The 22669-nt window shown below is 36.5% G+C and overlaps 1 long non-coding RNA gene across 1 annotated transcript in view; it reads right to left on the reverse strand.

Moving 5' to 3' along the window:
- Positions 1–22669, reverse strand: part of LOC112629953 — a 264192-nt gene that overhangs the window by 26642 nt on the left and 214881 nt on the right. The gene's annotated exons all lie outside the window — the stretch shown is intronic.

The following is a 22669-nucleotide window of genomic DNA, read 5'->3' on the forward strand; positions in this document are numbered from 1 at the left end:
GACTTGGAAAGGCAACTACCCACTTGAGGCTAAGACACACTCTTTACAGATAGGTTGTGATGCACTATGATTCATCCATATTGAATCTGGTAACATAACGAACATAAATGTTGGCCTTAAGCATAACATACAAATACTGTAACAAAACATTAAAAAAAAAATGCTATGTTGTCAAAAACGTTTCTCCAGTTGCTCGTTGAGAATAACTATTTTCAGAATTGAAATCGTGGGCTTAACTGATGCTTTCCATTTCAGTCAATGATTAAACAGTGAGGTGAACAGAACTAAGGTGCTTGATAGTGTGTAACAGGAATCTCTCAAATTATCAGATCCTTGGGGATCATTGGAGATGTTCAGAAAGACCTATGTGGTGCACAGGTTGGAACTGGTAGGGCTGAGTATTCTTAAGAGGGCTTTCTTCCCCAATCTCTTTTTCATCTTCTTTCCTCTTCAAAAAGAAAGAAAGAAAAAAAAATAACCAAATCAACATATATTTATTGATTATGTGGCTTGTATCCACTATTTAGGGGATGAAGGCAAAGAAATATAACACGTGACTCTTTTCTCAAAGAGCTTATAATTTGATTCAATTTGGTGCTTCTCAACACTTACCTCACTAGAATTGCCTAAGTAATATTTAAAAATGCCAACTATGTATATATTTTTGTACATTGGGCCTTACCCTAGATCAATTCGAGAAACACTCAAGCCTGTGAGCTCTGAGAATCTATATCTTGTAAAACCTGTCCAGGTGGTTCTAATATGCAAACAGTGTTGGAAATACTGAAAGGTAAATTAGAAGAAAGCATGAAGGATAAGTGAGACTAACTATAGTAAAAGAACCAAAAGATAAAAGGAAACCAATATGAGATGAAAGAGCTGGGGCAGGCTGCACAAATAGGGTAGGTTCTGGAGAGGTGGATACCATGGTAAGGAAGGCTACCTTTAGGCCACCCTGAGATATTTGTACAGTGTATCCACAGGGTGTTTATTTCAAGTATTGTTTGTATAGTTGAAAGTAAGTTCTAATAGCTGTTCACAGAAAGAAGAACAGTGTAAGTTGAAGTAGTGACATTTGGATCAGAACTAGACCGTGGAGAGTGTAGAGGAAGAAAATGGTATTTCTACATGTGGCAATCACTGTATGTTACAGTACAAAAGTGGAATGCAACTGGCATGTGAGGATGAAAAGTGAGTAAAACATTTTTCAAAAGAAGAGAGTTTAGATTGGAAAGAAAAGGAAGCTGAAGTGGGAGGATTGCTCAAGCCCAGGAGTTGGAGACTGCAGTCCCTTATGATCACGCCTGTGAATAGTCACTGTACTCATGCCTGGACAATGTAGCAATACCCAATCTCTAAAAAATAAAAAATAAATGTAAAAAAGAAAAAAAAGTATAAATAGGGATCTGGTATCACCATGCCAGACCTTGAGTGGCAGACTAAGTTTTATGGACTAAGGTTTATGGACTTGCCTTATACTTTGCCTCTTAAATAGGGTCAAAAATGAAAACTATGTTTAGGAATGGTAATAGAGTAAGTATGAGGTCTAGATGCTACACAGAGGAAGTTTATTTAGAAGGCCATAGTGATGTTTTCAAATGAGGGGGCGGGAAATGAGAGCCTCTACCAGGTGAATGGAGAAGCACAAGCGTGGGTACAAGATTTAATGTGGGTACAATGAATTAATGAGTAACCATCAAAACTTGGTAGAAGTTAGTGAAGATGAAATCAAACAAGAAGCCAAATATCTTCAACCCACACTGATTAAAAAAATGACCCATGTTCAATAAACATTGAAGTCAGAATATTATCGGTTGAGTAATCTAGTTGAAGAGTAGTAAAAAGAACCATGGTTTATATCAGTTCTTCAGATTGTGGTATTTCAGTCGTCTACAGAATTCTAAAGCCTACTAAATGAGAACAGCTTAGTTTTCAAGTTTTTTGTTTGTTTGTTTGTTTTTTGACAAAGCAATCTTAGGGTATTCTGTGTTGTTTTCTCTTGGCCACAGTGAAGAACCTTTGAATTAAACAGAGAGAGTGGGAAGCTGTGTGTGAAATTAGTTAAGCTGGCAGCAGATTTTAGTATATAATTGGTCTTTCAAGTGCTTATTTCTAATACGTAACACATTTCAGTGTTTAAAACTACTATAATTTAAAATAATTCAACATATATGTTTTAATATTGAAATTGAAATGGAAAATCAAGTTGTTATGGAATCTGTGAGCACTATTTGAAAACTTTATAGCCAGTAAGAATGCTCTTATTTTCAGCAAAACTAAGGTTTAGAGATTTTAAGTGCTCAAAGTTATAAAGCTAATAATTGAGAATCAGATACCTGGGTTTTGCCCTCCGATTACCTGCTAACATCATGTTCTTTCCTTCATTAAAACAGAAGGCAAAGACTAAGGCATGTGATGGTATCAATGTTATCCAAATGTCTTGGTCTCCAATCTATGTTTTGAAAGAAAGGCAACATTTCCCTTCAAATGCGTAAATTTCAATGGCTTAAGCCTCCACCAGCTTGTATGCCAGAATATGGACTAATAAGCTATTGAGATTTTCCCAGTGTGGCGACCCTTTTGAGACTGCTCTTGGATGGGCTGAGGGGGTCACCGCCACCTTCTCCAGGTAAGGACCACTGCTTTCACACTCGGGTTTCAAGGGAAGAGACACTGCTCTCCCCTTACCACATAATCACCAGCATCAGATATGCCTCACTCTTAATAACACAGTCCATCAGTATTTCCTTAAAGTTCAGGAAAGATAGAAGAGAAAAGCAATGTACAGAATACCCCTCAAGTACTCCAGTGACCCACATCTAACCCCCAGCTTTCTTGCAGGATGACCACCTGAACTCTCTGCACCATAAGTGGATCCACACCTCTTGTGTTAAGGTGTCCTAAACAATTTCACAGTAGGACCCAAAGAGAAGCAGGTTTTCGCTCATCCTAGTCACAGGTTCACCTCTGGAATACTCACTTCCTGCCTTAATGCTGACCCCTTTAAAGTTCCCCCTTCTTATCCTTCTAGCCACACCACATTAGATTCCACAAGTCATCACGACAATCAGGTCAAGGGCTGCATATCTTAAAAACAGAGGCATCAGTAGTCAGTCTGATACATTTACACAGTGAATTCACTGCCTTTGAGGCCTCTTCTCATTTTCTTTGAGAAAGTGCTTAAAGAAGAAAACATATAAAATAGGTCAATGAGAAAAAATTGAAAGTACAGGCAAAGGGTAATTTAAATCCATACTTAGAAAGGAAACATTTCTCTAATGAAAACTGTAAAAACAAAGCAAAAACAAAAAGAAGAACTATTCATTTCATAAGCAAATTTTTTCTATTAATTTATAGAACAGTTGAGGTTCTTGAAGTTGCCATATCTCAAATATTTTCATTCAGAAACATGTCTATTTGTTCCTGTCACCCAGTAAGGTTAATAAATATAAATTGACTGAAAATAGTGGTTTTCCCATAACTAAAGATGGTCGTTCCCCACAACAAATTGTCTTTATTATTAAAGGCCAATATTCCCTATAGTTCTTTTAAAAGATGTTTTTTTCCCAGTTTCTAATTATTAAGGATTCAAATGATCTTAACTTGGGTCACCTTGTCACATAATAAGGGAAATGTACAAGTAGGAAATATTTTTAGTTTCACAGATGCAAGAATAAGTAGCAATCTCCAAAGTATTTCAGTTTTTAACTTCAACATTATTCTCTAACACCAAACCTTTATAAGATTCATTTTGAAAAGTATCAATATTAAATTATTGACATTTAAGACTAAGAAATTGGCCAGGCTTGGTGGCTCAAGCCTGTAATCCCAGTACTTTGGGAGGCCAAGGAGGGTGGATCACCCAAGGTCAGAAGTTCAAGACCAGCCTGGCCAACATGGTGAAACCCCGTCTCCACTAAAAATACAAAAAAAATTAGCCAGGTGTGGTGACACACAACTGTAATCCCAGCTACTCAGGAGGCTGTGGCAGTAAAATCACTTGAACCTGGGAGGCGGAGATTGCAGTGAGCCCAAATTACGCCACTGTACCCCAACCTAGGTGACAGAGCAAGACTCAGTTAAAAAAAAAAAAAAGACGAAGAAATTATTTTATACCCACTTGTGCATAGAGCTGAGTTTAGTAATTTTCAGTGGGTTTGAAACACTCCAACTTCTAATTTCATGAGCTAATATAAGCCATTTCTGTATACTACTACTGCTAGATTACGGTAAAATAGTAAACAAAGGACTGGATATCAAAGAGTGAAATAAGTCACAAATTTAGTAACTAGTACTTGGTACAGATCCATTATGATGACCCTTAATAAAGGTTTCTGAATGGATTTATGAATGACTAATGGAGAGAGAAAACAACTGGTATATGAATATATGAGTGAATAATGCATGAAGGAGTAAATGTCTAGTTGAGAATCAACCTGATATAATTAACTAATTAATGAAAATGGATAATTTGCCAGATAGTTTTCAAACCATTACTTTTTGATATGGGGATGCATGTTCATTATTTCAGTACCATTGCAGGAAAATAAAACCACATGCATATACGAAAATCTCCTTCCTTGTAAAGTCAGTATCTGGCATAGGTATGTCAAACAGACAACCTGTATAGGGAAATAGTTACAAAAGTGTTGGATAGCCTGAGGGAGTTGAAAGGGATTGGGAACCTCAGGAACCCATCAGCACTCTGAAGACTGGAGGAGCAAGAGGGAAAATGGTATTTCCAAGAAACAATGATTATCATGTTGCTATCAGATCTACCACACTATAGCTTTGTAGGAAGCCAGGAGGCCAGACTCCTGCTGATAGTGAAGAATCTCAGGAGTCTAAACTAACATCGATGTCACTGATAAAACCAGAGCCCCTGAAGGCTGTGCCACTGAGACTGCTGGAGATGGGGCGGCATTTGCTTCCACTTCCAGGGGTGTACCAGTTTCATAGGAATCTGCTATTGTCCACTGTTACTGCTGCTGTCACCAGAGGTGCCATCCAAAGCAGAAAACAAGAGCTTCTCCTTTCGTCCTGTCTTTTAATATCCAACCAATGTCTTCCATAGGCAAAAGTGAGCCAGACATCACCTGGCATGGGAGTCTGGAAAATGCGGCCTGAGCAAAGCAGGAATAGACAAACAACTGGCATAGACTAGCCTTGCGAGCTTGGCTTGAAAGGTTTTGTGTTTTCTTATCACAGCTTCTCATCTGCTACTTGTATCTTCCCTTCTAAGATGAAACAGAACCACTCAACTCAATAGCTAAAATTCCAGCCACTTTCACTCTCTCCAGTATATATAAATCTAACAGAAACATTCTCTGTAGATAGGGAGAAAGGAACATAGTAGTTCTTCGTGAGTGCTGTAATAACAAATTACCACAAATTTGGTGATGTGAAAAAAAAACAAACTGTATTCTTTCACAGATCTGGAGGCCAGGAGTCTGACATCAAGATGTTGGCAGGGTTGTGCTTCCTTCAGTGTCTCTGGGAGACAAACTTTCTTGCCTTTTCTAGCTTCTGGTGACTGTCAGCATTCCTTGTCTTGTGTCTACATCACTCCAGTCTCTATCTCCATGGTAGCATTATCCCCTCTTCTGTCTGTCATTTCCTCCTGCCTCTCTTATAGGAACAACAATGATTGCCTTTAGGATCCACAAGGATAATCGTGAATAATCTCCCCGTGTCAAGATCATAAATCACATGTGCCAAAATCTTTTCGTCCTACAAGGCAACATTTAGAGGTTCTAGAAATTAGGACCTGATATCTTTGGGGATCGTTTTACAGTCTCCTGTAGGGAAGTATTGAAATACTCTGGCCAATAGGGAGGTAGAGGAGAGGAGATAGAGAGAAGCCATATAGAGAGAAGATAGGAGCCATAACCTTTGAAAAAGGTTATAGCTCCCAGCCAGGTTCTACAAACTGTGGCAGCACAGCAGAAATTAAGTTAGTCCCAAGCTGGTGAATCTCTTGGAACTTGACTGAGACACAAATGTTATTAACGAACATCAATAATATTCCATAAAAAATATCTCAGCCAACAGGTCTCAACTGATCACTCATGACCCAATCATGAGGCATAATTGAGTCTGATGACAGCTCTGCAGCAGGTGGTGTATCTATTTGCAACTTAATAAACCTTATTAATTCAGAGAATCATGAAAAATCAGGCACAGGCTGGGAAAAAGTTTACTTTGGCACTATCTAGAAAAAAGAGTTTGCTCAGTGTATTAATAAACAGGATTGAAAGAAAATAAACTGTTTTCAAGAACCTTAGCTGCTCCATTTTGCATACAAATAATATATTAATTTCAAACAGTTTTTATCTACATATTAAAGAAGGATGTCAGAGGTTTTTGCTTGGCAATGCTTCTTTGATCATTCACTGCATTTTCTACATATGATGTAATCTGGTTTCAGATGGTGTAAATGTATAAAATTCACTAAGCCCAGAACTTTTTTTCCCTGTCGGGGTTCATTGACCCTCAAGGAAAACAGTTAATCAAGTAAAATACAATCTTTTTATATTCATAGGAAAATATATACTGATAAAATAGTTTTTCTTTTAAAATTAGAAATAGAGGAATAAAAATTTATAAAAACTCAGTAAATGTAAAAAATACATAATATCATAGCTGGTTTAAAGTAAGAGTCTCCTGACAGAAAGAGTAAGTGGTTCACATGAACAAAGAATGAAGGCAATAAACATGGAAATCATACGAAAAAAATCTTAAGAGGAACAGACAGAAAATTCAAGACAAAGACAGGAAGTAACAGGAAGATGTTCACAGAACACTCACAGACATGCCTATGTGAACACACAGGCTCCTTCCTCCTGCTACAATGTAAATGGCACCTGATCTTAGTCAAAACCAATCCTACGTAAGCATCCCATTCCTTCTAACCAATTCAATGATGTAGCGCCTTCAATTATTCTCCTACTTTCTTGGCACAAAAGCAAGAGATGTATCTTCATAAATTGATGTCAGGACTTGAACTAGAAGCAATACTGCTCCGAATTGAAGTGTGAACCAGAAATGAAAGCGTTTTCTTTATACGTTCTGGATTCTAATCCTGGGAGATGGCTAGTGTTCCAATGATGCTCAGATGAAATTACTGCTTGTTTAGCGGATGTAGACTTGCAGCAGATTCAATTTAATTTAGAGATCAAAAGAATGTGATATTACACATACACAGTTTTGAGCAGTTAGTGTTATACCTACTACATGAGTCCTATAATTATTATTTTTTCAATGAGCAAATTGAGGCTTAAAGCAGTTGAATGAGTTCCCCAAATGGCAGAACCAGTGGAGCCAAGTGTTTGAACCCAGTTATTTGTCTAGAAGCCTTTGCCGCTCTTTCTCCTAGGGCCCTGATTCTCACTGCCTCTACCTCAAGCCAGATTTCTTATTATCTTGTTGCAGTTCTGCCTGATGCCTGTTATACCCAGTGGTGTAGAAATTTTCTGAGTTAGGATAACCGTTAGTCACATTCTGCCTGGGAAAATCCTAGCCTTTTACAGAATTTGTCTTAAAATTTTCATACGTATTTTTATCAAGAATTGCATCAAAATAATTGGATGGTTCCATAGACTTCCAGTTTTATTTCCAGCTTCTAACATCATCTCCACTGCTAGTGGAGAAGGTGCATGTCCAGTGAGTAGGTTTCTCTTTAACGTGTGGTTAAAGCTGAAAGACAACCAGAGGTAACCTATCTTTTGTTTTCACCCTGTCCAGAGGCAATGTAACTAACACTTTCTTTTCAAGGACAATGCATAAGGTATTTGATGAAAAAGCACATGTGGACAGAAGCAGTTAAGGACAATTTAACTCTACTCTCCTTTTGTTCAGCAGCTTTTGGAGCTGCTGTGCTTGCCCACTATTGGATCTACCTGTGTGTTAACCACAAGCATGCACAAAGCCCCACTAAGTGATGAAATCTACAAAAAAAGTGAGAAATTACGGACTAGACTATGGCATATACTAAAAATAGAGGAGTAGTTATTTCATTGTAGAAGTTATAGATAGTCTAATGCTCTGACTACTCTGGTTTTATCAAGTAGTATATGGTTGTATATGGTATAAATATACAACCGGTTACCTATTTTTGTTGTTTGGTAACACATTTATGTTGCAATATGCCATTTTAGAAAAATGCTTAACATGCTCTATTAGTCCATTTTCACACTACTCTAAAGAACTGTCTGAGACTGGGTAATTTATAAAGGAAAGAGCTTTAATTGACTCATAGTTCAGCATGGCTGGGGAGGCCTCAGGAAACTTACAATCATGGAAGAAGGTGAAGGAGAAGCAAGGCACCTTCTTCGCAATGCAACAGGAAGGAGAATGAATGCAGGAGTAACTACCAAACACTTATAAAACCATCAGATCTGATAGGAACTCACTCACTATCATGGGAACAGCATGGGGGTAAACTGCCCTCATGATGCAGTTACCTCCACCTGGTCTCTCCCTTGACACGTGGGGATTACAGGGATTGTAATTCAAGATGAGATTTTAGTGGGTATACAAAGCCTAACCATGTCACATACAATGTCACATTTAATATGAAATTAAGAACTGAAACTTACATTTTTCAAGAGTTAGATAATGAATATGTAACTTAAATTGTCTTATTGACACCTATCATTCACCAAGCAAGTGATAGAGATAAATTAACCAAACAAAGTCAAGTCACATAAATTTGTTCAAGAATATTTGGCATCTACTTCAAATGTAGTCATTATTCAGCTAATTGAGCCTGAAGATTATGATTCAATATATGCAGCTGCAGAAGGTGCACATTATTACTCTGGAAAGCATGACTTTCACTTAGATTAAATGATTAATCTCTATAAACTTCACTATTGGAATTGCTATATAGCACACACATAATTCAGAATTTTTCAAAATAAGCTACAACATTCTTTCAATTAAAATAGAGGTCATAGTTGGGAAATTTTAAATATGCGTATATTTTAAATTGAATTTTACACATATTTTTAATTAAGTTATTAATTTAATTTTAAGACTTTTGTGTCATGTATACATACATGCACATAGAATTATTTACTGAACAAAATGCTTGTGATAAAGCTGATGTTGAAGGTGAAATAATTATTGTATTGCAATACTCACTTTTTCTTCATTTTCCACAGATTTTAGAAATATTTGAATTATTAATACTCATGTACATGTCTCATAAGAGTACTGAACTTTTTCTACCATGTCCTCTGAATTTTGTGTACATTTAAGTCAAAATCATTTATAAATATTTAATTAATATATTCAACAAATAAAATGTCAAATGGTTTCAAAGAAGCAAACAGATATAAAACTTATCACTAAATTAGGAAATTCCTTGTTACTAACATAGGGAATCTAAGTTTATTAAACATTGAGAGTTAAAAGAGTGTCTAAGATTTATTTTTTCATTTTGTAATTGCATTTTATATTAATTTGGAGGAAAGCTCTTTTGTTGGAGTTTCTATTTGTAATTTGATAGATTTTTCATTGCCATGAAATGAAATAGGAAAGTTTATAATCTTACATTATGTACACAAGTAATACAGATAAATTATTTGATACATTTTAAAAATATATATTTTGCAAAAGAAGGCACTTCTGATTCAACATGTGAAGCAACAAAAAATATAGTCCTTCTAAAGACATGTGAACTGAAATTTTTGCACATTTCAATATAAGAAAAAAACAGAAAAATGAAAGCATTTCTGATTTAGCAAGTTATCTCTGAGATTATACTTATGGACTAAAAGTAAATATACTTCTTATGCTATATATTTTTATACATATTATAAATGGGATCTTATATTCAGTTTATTTTGTTTTTTAAACTTTATTTTGAAATAGATTTGCAGAAAATCTGCAAAAATAGCACAGAGTTATCATGTGTATTTACCCAATGTCCCTTAATATTAACATTTCATATAACCATGGTACATTTTTTAAAACTTACATTGGAACAATAATATTAGCTAAACTATATTCCAGTTTCATCGGGTTTTCCACTATTGTCCTTTTTCTGTTTCAGTAACCAACCCAGGACACCATGTTGCATTTAGCCATAATGCCTCCTTCATCTCCTTCAATGTATGTTTGTACTTTACTTCTTATGACCTTAACGTCAGATATTTTGTAGAATATCCATCAATGTGAGGTTTCCTGGTTTTATTTTTCTTATGGTTGGCCTACAGTTAGAGACTTGGGAGAACAGCACAGAGGTGAAATGCTTCTCACTACATTTTATCAGGGCTTAGATACATAACAACATAACTTATCACTGGTGATATTAACCTGGTCACTTAATTAAGTTGCTATTTTGAAACAGCCATCCAATGTGAAATAAGCACACCATGGAGAATGGGGGCTCCATCCCCTCAAGCGTTTATCCTTTGAGTTACAAACAATCCAATGACACACTTTGAGTTACTTAAAAATGTACAATTAAGTTATTATTGACTTAATAATAGCATCCTCTTGTGCTATCAAATAGTATGTCTTTTTTTTTTTTTTTTTTTAACACGGTGTCTCACTCTCCCACCCAAACTGGAGTGCAGCGGTGTGATCATGACTCACTGCAGCCTCAACCTCCTGGGCTTAAGCAATCCTCCCACCTCAGCCTTCTGAGTATCTGGGACTACAGATGCATACCACCATGCCCAGCTAACTTTTGTATTTTTTGTAGCGACAAGGTTTCACCATGTTGCCCAGGCTGGCCTTGAACTCCTGGACTCAAGCAATATAGCCTCCTCAGCCTCCCAAAAGTGCTGGGATTACAAAAGTGAGCCACCGTGCCCAGCCTCAAATAGTATGTCTTACTCACTCTTTCTAACTACTTTTTGTCCCCATTAAGCAACCCCACTCCACCCCCAGCCACCCATAACTTTCCCAGCCTCTGGTAACCATCCTTCTACTCTCTATGTCTATGAGTTAAATTGTTTTGATTTTTAGATCCTACAAATACGTGAGAACAAAGATGTGTCTCTTTCTGTGCCTCACTTATTTCACTTAACATAATGATCTCCAGTTCCAAACATGTTGTTGTAAATGACTGGATCTCATTATTTTTTATGGCTGAATAGTATTCCATTGGATATTCATCTGTTGATGGACTCTTAGGTTGCTTCCAAATCTTGGCTATTGTGAACAGTACTGAAACAAACATGGGAGAGCAGATACCTTTTCAATATACTGATTTCTTTTCTTTGGGTTATATACCAATTCCTCAATGGGATTGTAGGATCGTATGGCAGCTCTACCTTTCAGTTTTTTGAGTAACCTTCATATTCTTCTCTATAGTGAGTGTACTAATTTACATTCGCACCAACAGTGTACAAGGGTTCCCTTTTCTCCACATCCTCACCAGCATTTGTTACTGCCTGTCTTTTGGATATAAACCATTTTAACAGGGATAAAACAATATCTCCTTGTAGTTTTTGATTTACATTTCTCTAGTGATCAGTGATGTTGAGCACCTTTTCATATGCCTGTTTGCCATTTGTATGTCTTCCCAAGAAATGTTTATTCAAATCTTTTGCCCATTTTTTGATAGGATCATTACATTTTTCCTATAGAGTTGTCTAAGATCCTTGTCTATTCCGGTTATTAAACTCTTGTCAGACGGGCAGTTTGGAAATATTTTCTCCCATTTTGTGGGTTGTCTCTTCACTTTGTTGATTGTATCCTTTGCTGTGCAGAAGGTTTTTAACTTGATGTGATCCCATTTGTCCATTTTTGCTTTGGTTGCCTGTGCTTGTGGGGTGTTACTCAAGACATGTCCTGGAGAGTTTCCCCAGTGTTTTATTGTAGTAGTTTCATAGTTTGAGGTCGTAGATTTAAGCCTTTAATCCATTTGATTTGATTTTTATATATGGCAAGAGATAGAGGTCAGGTTTCATTCTTCTGCATAAAGATATCCTGTTATGTAAGCATCATTTATTGAAGAGATTGTCTTCTCTGCAGTGTTATGTTCTTAACACCTTTGTTGAAAACAAGTGGGCTATAAACACACGGATTTGTTTCTGAGTTCTCCATTCAGTTCCATTGGTCCATGTGTCTGTTTTTATGCCAGTTGCATGCTATTTTGGTTACTATAGCTCTGTAGTATAATTTGAAGTCAGGTAATGTGATTCATCCAGTTTTGTTCTTTTTGCTTAGGATAGCTTTGGCTATTTTGAATCTTTTGTGGTTCCATATAACTTTTAAGATTATTTTTTCTATTTCTGTGAAGAATGCCATTGGTATTTTGATTGCATTGAATCTGTAAATTTCTCTGAGTAATATGGACATTTTAACAATATTGATTCTTCCAATCCATGAACACTGAATATCTTTCCATTATTTAGTGTCCTCTTCAATTTCTTTCATCAGTGTTTTTAGTTTTCATTACAGAGATCTTTCACTTCTTTGGTTAACTTAATTCTTAGATATTTAATTTTATTTGTGGTTATTGTAAATGGGATTACTTTTTCACAGTGTTCATGGTCGGCATATAAAAATGCTACTTGTTTTTGTATGTTGATCTTGTATCCTGCAATTTTACTGAATTTATTGATCAGTTCTAATGGTTTTCTTGTGTTTGGGTGTTTGGGTTTTTCCAGATATAAGATTATATCATCTGCAAACAAAGATAATTTGACTTCTTCCTTTACAGTTTGAATGCCCTTTATATCTTTCTCTTGTTTGATTGCTCTAGCTAGGACTTCCAGTAGTATGTTGAATAACAGTGGTGACAAGGGGCATCCTTGTTGTGTTCCAGATCTTAAAGGAAAGGCTTTCAGTAGGCCCCCGACCCCATTCAGTATGATACTGGCTGTGGATCTGTCATATATGGCTTCTCTTATGTTGAAGTATGTTCCATCTATCTCCAGTTTTCTGAGGACTTTCATCATGAAAGGATGTTGAATTTTATCCAATGCTTTTTCAGCACCAATTGAAATGACCATATGATTTTTATCCTTCATTCTGTTGATATGCTGTATCACACTTATTGATTTGCAGATGTTGAAGCATCCTTGCATCCCAGGAATAAATTCCACTTGGTCATGATGTATTATCTTTCTAATGCATTGTTGAATTTGGTTTGCTAGTATTTTGTTGAGGATTTTTGCATCAATAGTCATCAGAGATATTGGCCTATACTTTTCTTTTTTAAAATGTGTCTTTGTCTGGTTTTGGTATCAAGGTAATACTGGCCTCATAGAATGAGTTTGGAAGCATTCCCTCCTCTATTTTCCAGAATAATTTGAATAAATTGGTATTAGCTCTTCTTCAAATGTTTAGTAGAATTCAGAAGTGAAGCCACTGGGTCCTGGGCTTTTCTTTCCTGGAAGAATTTTTATTATGGCTTTGATCTCGTTACTTGTTATTGGTCTATTTGGGTTTCGGATTTCTTCATCTTGGTAGGTTGTATGTTTCTAGGAATTTGTCCATTTCTTCTAGATTTTCCAGTTTATCAGAATATATTTGCTCATAGTAGCCATTAATAATCCTTTGAATTTCTGCAGTATTAGTTGTAGTGTCTCCCTTTTCAGTTCTGATTGTATTTATTTGTATCTTCTTTCTTTTTTCTTAGTTATTCTAGTCAAAGGTTTGTCAATTTTGTTTACTTTTCAAAAAATCAACTTTTTGTTTTATTGATCTTTTGTGATTTTTTTCATGTTAAATTCATTTATTTCTGTTCTAATCTTTATAATTTCTTTTCTTCTACTAATTTTGGGTTTGGTTTACTCTTGCTTTTCTAATTCTTTAAGATGCACTATTAGATTTTTTATTTGAAATTTTTCCTCTTTTTTGATGTAAGTGTTTATAGCAAAACTTCCCTCTTAGTTTTTCTTTTTCTGTATCCCACAGGTTTTTGTATGTTGTGTTTTTATTGTCATGTGTTCAAAAATTTTTTCAATTTCCTTAATTTCTTCAATGACCCACTGGTTATTTGGGATCACATTGTTTTATTTCTATGTATTTGTATATTTTCCAAAATTCGTCTTGTTATTAATTTCTAGTTTTATTCCATTGTGGTCAGAGAAGATGCTTGATATTATTTTCATTTTTAGAATACTTGAAAACTTATTTTGTGACCTAACACATGGTCTAACCTTAAGAAAGATCCAAGTGCTGAGAAAAATAAAGTGTATTCTGCAGCCATTGGATGAAATGTTCTATAAATATCTATTAGATCCATTTGATCTATAGTGCAGATTAAGTCTGATGTTTCTTTTTTGATTTTCTGTCTGGAAGATCTGTCTAATGTTGAAAGTGGGGTGTTGAAGTCTCCTGCTGTTATTTATTGGGGCCCATCACTTTCTCTTTAGCTCTAACAATATTTCCTTTATATAAAACTGGATACTCCAGTTTTGAGTACATATATTCTTAAAATTGTTACATCCTCTTGCTGAATTTACCTCTTTATCATTATGCAGTGACTTTCTTTGTCCCTTCTTATAGTTTTTGTCTTGAAATAAATTTTGTCTGATACAAGTATAGTCACTGCTGCTCTTTTTTTGGTTTCCATTGTCATGGAATATCTTTTTCCATTGCTTTATTTTCAGTCTTTGCGTGTTTTTATTGGTAAAGCATGTTTTTTGTAGACAATAGATAAATGGGTCTTGTTCTTTCATCCATTCAGCCATTTTATGCCTTCTGATTGGAAAGTTTAGTACGTTTACATTCAGTGTTATTATTGATAAGTAAGGACTTACTCCCACTATTTTTTAAATTTGTTTTCTGGTTGTTTTGTGGTCTTCTCTTCCTTGTTTCTTTCCCTGCCCGTCTCCCTTTAGGTGATTTTCTCTGGTGATAAAATTTAGTTTATTGCTTTTTATTTTTTGCATATCATATATTTTTGTTTGATGTTACCATGAGGCTTGCAAATACTATCTTATAACCCATTATATTAACCTGACAACAACTTAACACTATTTGCATGCACAAACAAGCAAAAAGAAAACTATTAAAACATCTACACCTTAACTTCATGTCCTACTTTTTAACTTTTATTGTTTCTGTTTGTATCTTTTTGTGCTACACCTTAAAAAGTTGTTGACTGCTATTTTTGATTGGTTCATTGTTTAGTCATTCTACTTAGGATAAGAGCAGTTTACACACAACATTTACAGTGTTATAATAGTTTAATAATATATAAAATATATAATATATATAATAATAGTTGTTCTGTGTACTTAATATTACCAGCCAGTTTTGTATATTCACGTGATTACTTTTTGCTCATTAACGTTCTTTCTTTCTGATTGAAGTACTCCCTTAGCGTTTCTTGTAGGACAGGTCAGATGTTAATAAAATCAGTCAGCTTTTGTTTGTTTGGGAAAGTCTTTATTTATTTTCTCCTTCATGTTTGAAGGATATTTTCACCAGATGTACCATTCTAGGGTATACATTTTTTCCTTCAGTGCTTTAAATATGTCATGTCACTCTCTCCTGGTCTCTAAGGTTTCCATGGAAAAGTCTGCTGCCAGAGGTATTGGAGCTCCATTGTATGTTGTTTCTTTCCTATTGCTGCTTTTAGGATTCTTTCTTTATTCTTGACCTTTGGGAGTTTAATTATTATATACTTTGAGGTAGTCTTCTTTGGATTAAGTCTGCTTGGTGTTCTATAACATTCCTGTATTTAAATATTGATATCTTCCTCTAGGATTGGGAAGTTCTCTGTTATTATCCCTTTGAATAAGTTTCTACCCTTATCTCTTTCTCTACCTCCTCTTTAAGGCCAAGAACTCTTAGATCTGTTTTTTTGTTTCTGTTTTTGTTTTTGTTTTTGTTTGAGACTATATTCTAGGTCTTATAGGAGTGCTGCATTGTTTTAAGTCCTTTTTTTTTCATTTCCTTGATCAATTCTGCTATTAGAAGACTCTGACGCATTCTCCTGTATGCCAATTGCATTTTTCAGCTCTGGAATTTTGGTGTAATTCTTGTTATTTCAATCTCTTTATTGAACTAATCTGATAGAATTCTGAATTCTTTCAGTGTTATCTTGAATTTCTTCGAGTTTCCTCAACACAGTTATTTTGAATTCTCTGTCTGAAAGTTCAAATATCTCTGTTTCCAGAATTGGTACCCAGTGCGTTATTTAGTTCATTTGGTGAGGTCATGTTTTTCTGGATGGTGTTTATGCTAATAGGTGTTCTCCAGTGTCTGGGTGTTGAAGAGTTATTTATCATCATCTTTGCTATATGGGCTTCTTTGTACTTGTCCTTCTTGGGAAGACTTTCCAGATATTTGAAAGGACTTGTGTGTTGTGATCTAATCTGTATCTGCTTTAAGGGGCACCCCAAGTGCAGTAATGCTGTAGTTCTTGCAGACCTGTAGAGGTACTGCCTTGATGGTCTTGGACAGGATCTGCGAGAATTCTCTGGATTACCAGGCAGAGACTCCTGTTCTGTCATCTATTTCCTCCCAAATAAAGTAAGTCTCTCTCTCTATTCTGAGCCACCTAAAGATGGGGGTCGAGTGACATAAGCACCCTTGTGGCCACCACCACTATAACTGCACTGGGTCAGACCTAAAGCTAGCACAGCTGTAACCACTCGTACACACAAGTTCTGCTGTAACCACCCCCTGGCTACTGTTTGCTCAAGGCCCTGGGGCTCTACAATCAGCTGGTGGCCAAGCCAGTCAGGCCTGTGTTCTTCTCTTCAGCGGGGTGAGGTCCTCCAGGCCCCAGGAGGGTCCAAAGGTGCCGTCCGGGAGTCATGATCTAGAGTCAAAAACTTTAGAAGTCTACCTGGCTCTGAAACCACAAGATACGGTTCTTCCCACTCTTCTCTCCCCTTTCTGAATGCAGAGAAGCCTCACTCCTTAGCCACTGCCACTCCAGTCCATGAGGAGTATTGCTAGACTACCGCTGATAATCCCTTAAGGCCCAAGGACTCTTAAGTCAGCTCGTGAAGAATACTTCCTGGCTTGGGACTCATCCTTAAGGTTAGCTTGTGGGGAGATATTTTAAGGCTATGCAAATGTTCTATTTCTCTTACAAGTTTTACCTACTGGTTTCAGCACTCAGTAATAGATCTTGCCCAAAGCAAGAGTTAATGTTGTTTACACTTTAAATAATTTGCTTTCTTCAGTCCTTCCTTCTATATTTGTTATTGACATTCTACTTTAAGGAAAATTTGTCCTTTATTCTCAATTTATTCAATCATTTATTTATATCAGTATGGACTCATTGATATTTACTTTATTGCCCGTGTTATAATCCAATACTATCATTATTCGGTTTCTCAAGTTATTCCAGCTTTGGCCCTTAGAAGATCTTTCAGATTGGCTCCTATGTTTTTTGACGTCTCTTTTTTTTTATCCTTAGAATATTCTGTCTTTGTGGCTCTACAATATATTTCAAGCTCCGTAATGCCTCATTTTCACAATCCATTCTTACTGAACTCATCTTGTAATTTCTTTAGCCCAGCACTAAAATTAAAGTGGCATTGTTCCTCTGGGGCAATACCCAAGGTTCATTGCCTACGCCAAGGAAATCAAGGATGCAGACACACAAGGTGTAAGTTTAAGAGCAGAGGTTTAATAGGTGAGAGAAACAGAAAAGCTCTCTCTCCTGCAGAGACAAGGGGGCTCCCAAGTGGGTTTTCTGGGTCTGTGGTGAAATGCACAGGGTTTTTATAGATGAGTTTGAGGAGGTAATGTCTCATTTACATAGGACCCAAAAGATTGATCAGACCAGGTGTGCCATTTACATAGCATATGAAGAAGCTGGCCACCCCATCCTAATCTTTTATTATGCAGATGGGTTCTCTACCTGGCGGGTGGCAAGTTTCCTGTTCCTTTATTGCACACATGGTTGACAAAGAAAAGGTAAGATGGAACCTACATGTTGAACATGTCTGGCCCCCAGGTAGCTTTTTCCTATTGGCACAGCTGCCAGCATTCACCTGTGCAAGTTCTAGCTTGTTTTTCTATGTCTGCACCTTGATTTTTCAGGCTATTCTTTGTTAGAAAAGAAAAGAAATTATTTGGGGGTTACTTTTTATTAAAAGGGAAACCTTGCTGAGGGTTCTTTTACCCTCACTAACTGCCTAAATAATTTCTTTCTAACTCCTGTATCAGAATCATTCATTTATTCAAAGACCTCAATTTTTTCTATTGGAGGATGGTATTTAGAACCCAAGATATTGACATGAGGTATGTATGTTGCCACTGGGTGTCATTGATTCTAGGCCATCTCAACAGAAAGAGTCAGGATGTATGTATATGTAACAACCAATGCATATATTTCTATAATTATTTTTGTATGTATCAATCTACATTTATTTTAAATGAACAAGTATTCATATTATTCTAGCACTGATTTTAAATTTAATATTCAGATCAATGCAAATAATATTTTCTTTAATATACATTGATGTTTTATTTCTATTTCTATAAACAATTTTTTTTGTTTTTGAGACAGTCTCACTGTGTTGCCCAGGCTAGAGTGCAGTGGCTGGATCTCAGCTCACTGAAAGCTCCACCTCCCGGGTTCACGCCATTCTCCTGCCTCAGCCTCCCATGTAGCTGGGACCACAGGCGCCTGCCACCACACCCGGCTATTTTTTTTTTTTTTTTTGTATTTTTAGTACAGATGGGGTTTCACCGTGTTAGCCAGGATGGTCTCGATCTCCTGACCTCATGATCCGCCTGTCTTGGCCTCCCAAAGGCTTGAGCCACCACGCCCAGCCAACAATTTTATTTTTAAAGATAGTTTATGATTAGAACTATTTTTTAATCCACTTACTTAAGAGCTGATTTATTTCTTAATAACTACATCTTTCAAAAACATGCAATTATAATTATTTTAGCATTCCTTTCACCCTTACATGTCTTAATCTGGATAATAAACTACAAAGTGACCCCAAATGAGTTAATCTGAGCTCAGTAGGCTCTTTGAATACTGTTATTTAGATCATAGCCTCTCAAGCCTTACTATTTCTACAAATCATCTGAGGATACCGTTAAACTGCAGACTGATTCAGTAGGAGTGGGGAGGGGCCTGAGAGCCTGTATTTTTATGTGGCTTCCAGGTGATACCAATGCTGCAGGTGCACAGACCACACTTCGAGTGGTGGTAAGACTGAAGATTACATAGTTGTCATTGTGTAAGCTTTCTACGCAGTTGTTCTGCGTCCTCAATCCTATAGTGCTTGTTCCTTCCTTTATTCCAGAGCCCAAATGCCTCATTTCAAAACCCATTTCTAGGGAACTCAGTAACCTTTAAAGTTCCATTCAGTCTGTAGCTCTTTTTTACATTTCTACACCTATTTCAGTTTAGAGGCTTTGTCTATCACACACGCAAGGTAAGTTTACATCAGTTTGTAAATTAGATTAGCTGTGTTTGACAAGTGGGAATGGGAAAATGTCCTTTTCCACCTCTTTTCATTCTTCAGTAGTTTGGTGAATAGAGCAGACCTTAGAACATACTATTTGCCAGACTATATTCAGGTCTCACTTATACATCACAGCCACCTCACTTATATACAACAGCTACCTCACTGTGAGCTTTCTCATTTTCAATCTTGTATTAATTTTGATAATTTTTTTAACCCAAGGAAAACACTTATGGAGTCTATTACAAGATTGGTGGGTTCACACTGTGATCAGAGACAAATGCTTAAGGGAATAGTGGAGCCATTCTGTGATTTATGACCATTCCTGGTGGGGGGTAGGGTGGGAGTGTAGGGAGAGAGAGTGAGAGTGGGGAAGGAATAGAATAAATATAAAAAGAGTATTGCAGTCTTGTGGCCATCTGTGCCAACTGCATGCTGCATATCTCAAACAGAAATAGACAGGATATAAGCAAATGTTATTAGTTGCTTTTAATTTTGTGCTTTTCAAAATTATTTGTGTTATATCCATTCATTCATTTACCCATCCATCATGATTGCACTAGAGTTCTGAGTTCTTACTCTGATATAGCCTTATGATGGGCACTGGGGACCACATGCTAAGAGATAGTCTCTATCTTTAATTGGCTTTGGGTAGAGAAGTATGGAATGAAAAGCACACAGGTGAATACAAAACATTATGATAAATGCTACATTGTGGCACAGAGTACTGGAGGCACATAAGAAAGCACCTTATCCAGTCTTGGGGATCCTGGAAGTTTCCTACAGGCAACAGGCTCTAATTTGAGGTGTAATACATGAATAGGAGTAATTCAGGTAAAGAAAAGCAAGGACAAAGGGCAGAGAAGAGGCAGCAGGTGGAAATGTGGTTATTTTGGGAACATTCTAAGGAAAGAGATTACCATGTACAAAACCCAAATGTTGAGGATACAACTTCTCCCAATTTTTCCTTCTCCCGGACTCCCCATTTTAGTGATGTCAGCACCACCAACTTAGTTACACTGTCCACAAATTAGGAGTAATCCTTGCCTTCTCCCACTCGTTCATTCTGCTGTTTCCCACTTAGACAATCACTTAGTCCTGTCAATTCTTCCTTCTAGCTATATCTTAAATGCATTTTCTAGTCTCCATTCATGAGGTCACTGAAATATCACATTGTCCAAGATTATGGACAATCATCTCTTACCTAAATTACAAGAGTCTCCAAAATGATACTCTTAGTTCCAGCTTCAAACATCTTTCAGGTTGAAAAACATTTATTTTCACTATAGTGATATTTCCACTATAGTGAGTTCAAGGAACTAATAGCCAATATTTACCACACTCACAAAAAAATACAAATGAATGAAAACAGTTATGACCCACCCATGACTGCAGTGGGTTCCAAAGATAAAACACTACTACTGTCGCTCCATTCTCAAATCCTCCAATAGCTCCTCATTGCCTTCAGGATCAAGTACAAATCCCTTAACATGGTTAACAAGGCCTTAAGTCACTGGGCTCCTGCCTACATCTCCACATTGCTGATCCAATACTTAACACATTTCATATACAGTATATTTTTTGTTCACCTAGATATGATAGTCACTATACAGGGCACTCTAAATAAAATGATGAATAAGATAAACAGTCTACTTATATTCTATCAAAGGAGACTTTTAAACAAATCATCAAGTTATTAACAACTGTTGTAAGAACACTTTTCCATCATCACTTTTATGATGCGAGTACCCTAGACATTCTAAACATAGTATTTGGCATTTTGGGAGGTCTTCACCTATTTCGGATTATAAATTTTTCCAGATATTGATTTTTAAAGAAGATTATTATTTTAATAAAAGACATTGCCACTCTATTAGTTACAGTAATTCTAGCTACTGTATCAGATGAAGTGTGAAATTTCAGTAGTTTAAGACAGTGAAACTTATTTCTAACCCTCAATGTGTTCCTTAAGCAGGAGAAACAAAGCAATTATTCAGGTATTCAAGCTGATGGAAGTTCTTTCCTTATTAGTTCAGGATTTCTAAGTTCCCTCGACACTGACATCCTGTTGACAGTCAGGGAAAGAGAGGGGGACTTGCAGGTAGGTTTCAAAAGACCAGACTTGGAAACAACATATATCCCTTCTGACCACATTCCATTGGCTAGAATTCTTTCACACAACGATGCCCAAGTGAAGGGGTCTTGGGGGAAGTATAGAACAGGTCTGAGCCCAGAAACAGAAGGAAGTGAGTTCAGGGAACTAATAGCCGGTGTTTACCACACTCACAAAAATATACAAATGAATGAAAACAGTTATGACCCACCCATGACTAGAGTGGGTTTGCTGTCATCCAACGTGATCTATACCACCTGTTCATATGTGACTGAGAGGACCACTGGCCATCCATAGCCTGGGAGGTTACATCATCACCTTGCACCTCACACTCTAATAAGTTTTTCTTCAATTATCATAAATTTATAGGCAGATGATAATTCTAAATATCTTTTAAAAATAATTCTACTTTTAGGTGCTTATGGTGTTAAGACTCAAACAGAGTTACTAGTACACTAGTCACTGTGGAAACCTTCCCTCCTGTGCCTGTCTTTCCCCCTTCCCTGCCTGTTCCCTAGCAACCTGGCATTTGGTAAATCTTAGTTGTCTTTTAGATCTTAGCGAAAAATTACTTTTAATATTATGTTCTCAAAGACCTCCCCAAATCTGGGTTAAGAGTTTTTTCCATAACTTCTAGAAGCAATTCATGATTACTGTGTATGTATACTTATGAAAATGCATGACTTAATGCCTGGTTAATTATTATATCCCTGGAATTCAGCACAAGACCATAATGGGTGATATATACTTATGGACTGAATTGATTGGCATTTTTCAATACAGCTGGCATGCAGGACATGAAGCGAGATAAATGTGGAAGAAGTCATTATCAAAAATAAATAAATAATAATAATAAGTCATTATCCTGAAAATAACCTACCATGGTAGTTCTCAAAGTGTGGTCACAGTACCAGCAACATCAGAATCCCTTGGGACCCTTTTAGACATGCATATTCCCAGGCCCTGCCCCAGACAATTCTGAGTTACTATGAGGGTTAGAGCCCAGCAATCTGTCTTTCACCAAGACCTCTGAGTAATTATGATCCATATTAAAGTTTGAGAACCACTAGGAATGTAGATAAATCTGAAACAAGTTGAAAGAAAGAAAGAGAGAGAGAGAGAGAGGAAGGAAGGAAGGAAGGAAGGAAGGAAGGAAGGAAGGAAGGAAGGAAGGAAGGAAGGAAGGAAGGAAGGAAGGGCA

The sequence above is a fragment of the Theropithecus gelada genome, chromosome 8 (assembly GCF_003255815.1).
Source record: "Theropithecus gelada isolate Dixy chromosome 8, Tgel_1.0, whole genome shotgun sequence".
NCBI lineage: Eukaryota > Metazoa > Chordata > Mammalia > Primates > Cercopithecidae > Theropithecus > Theropithecus gelada.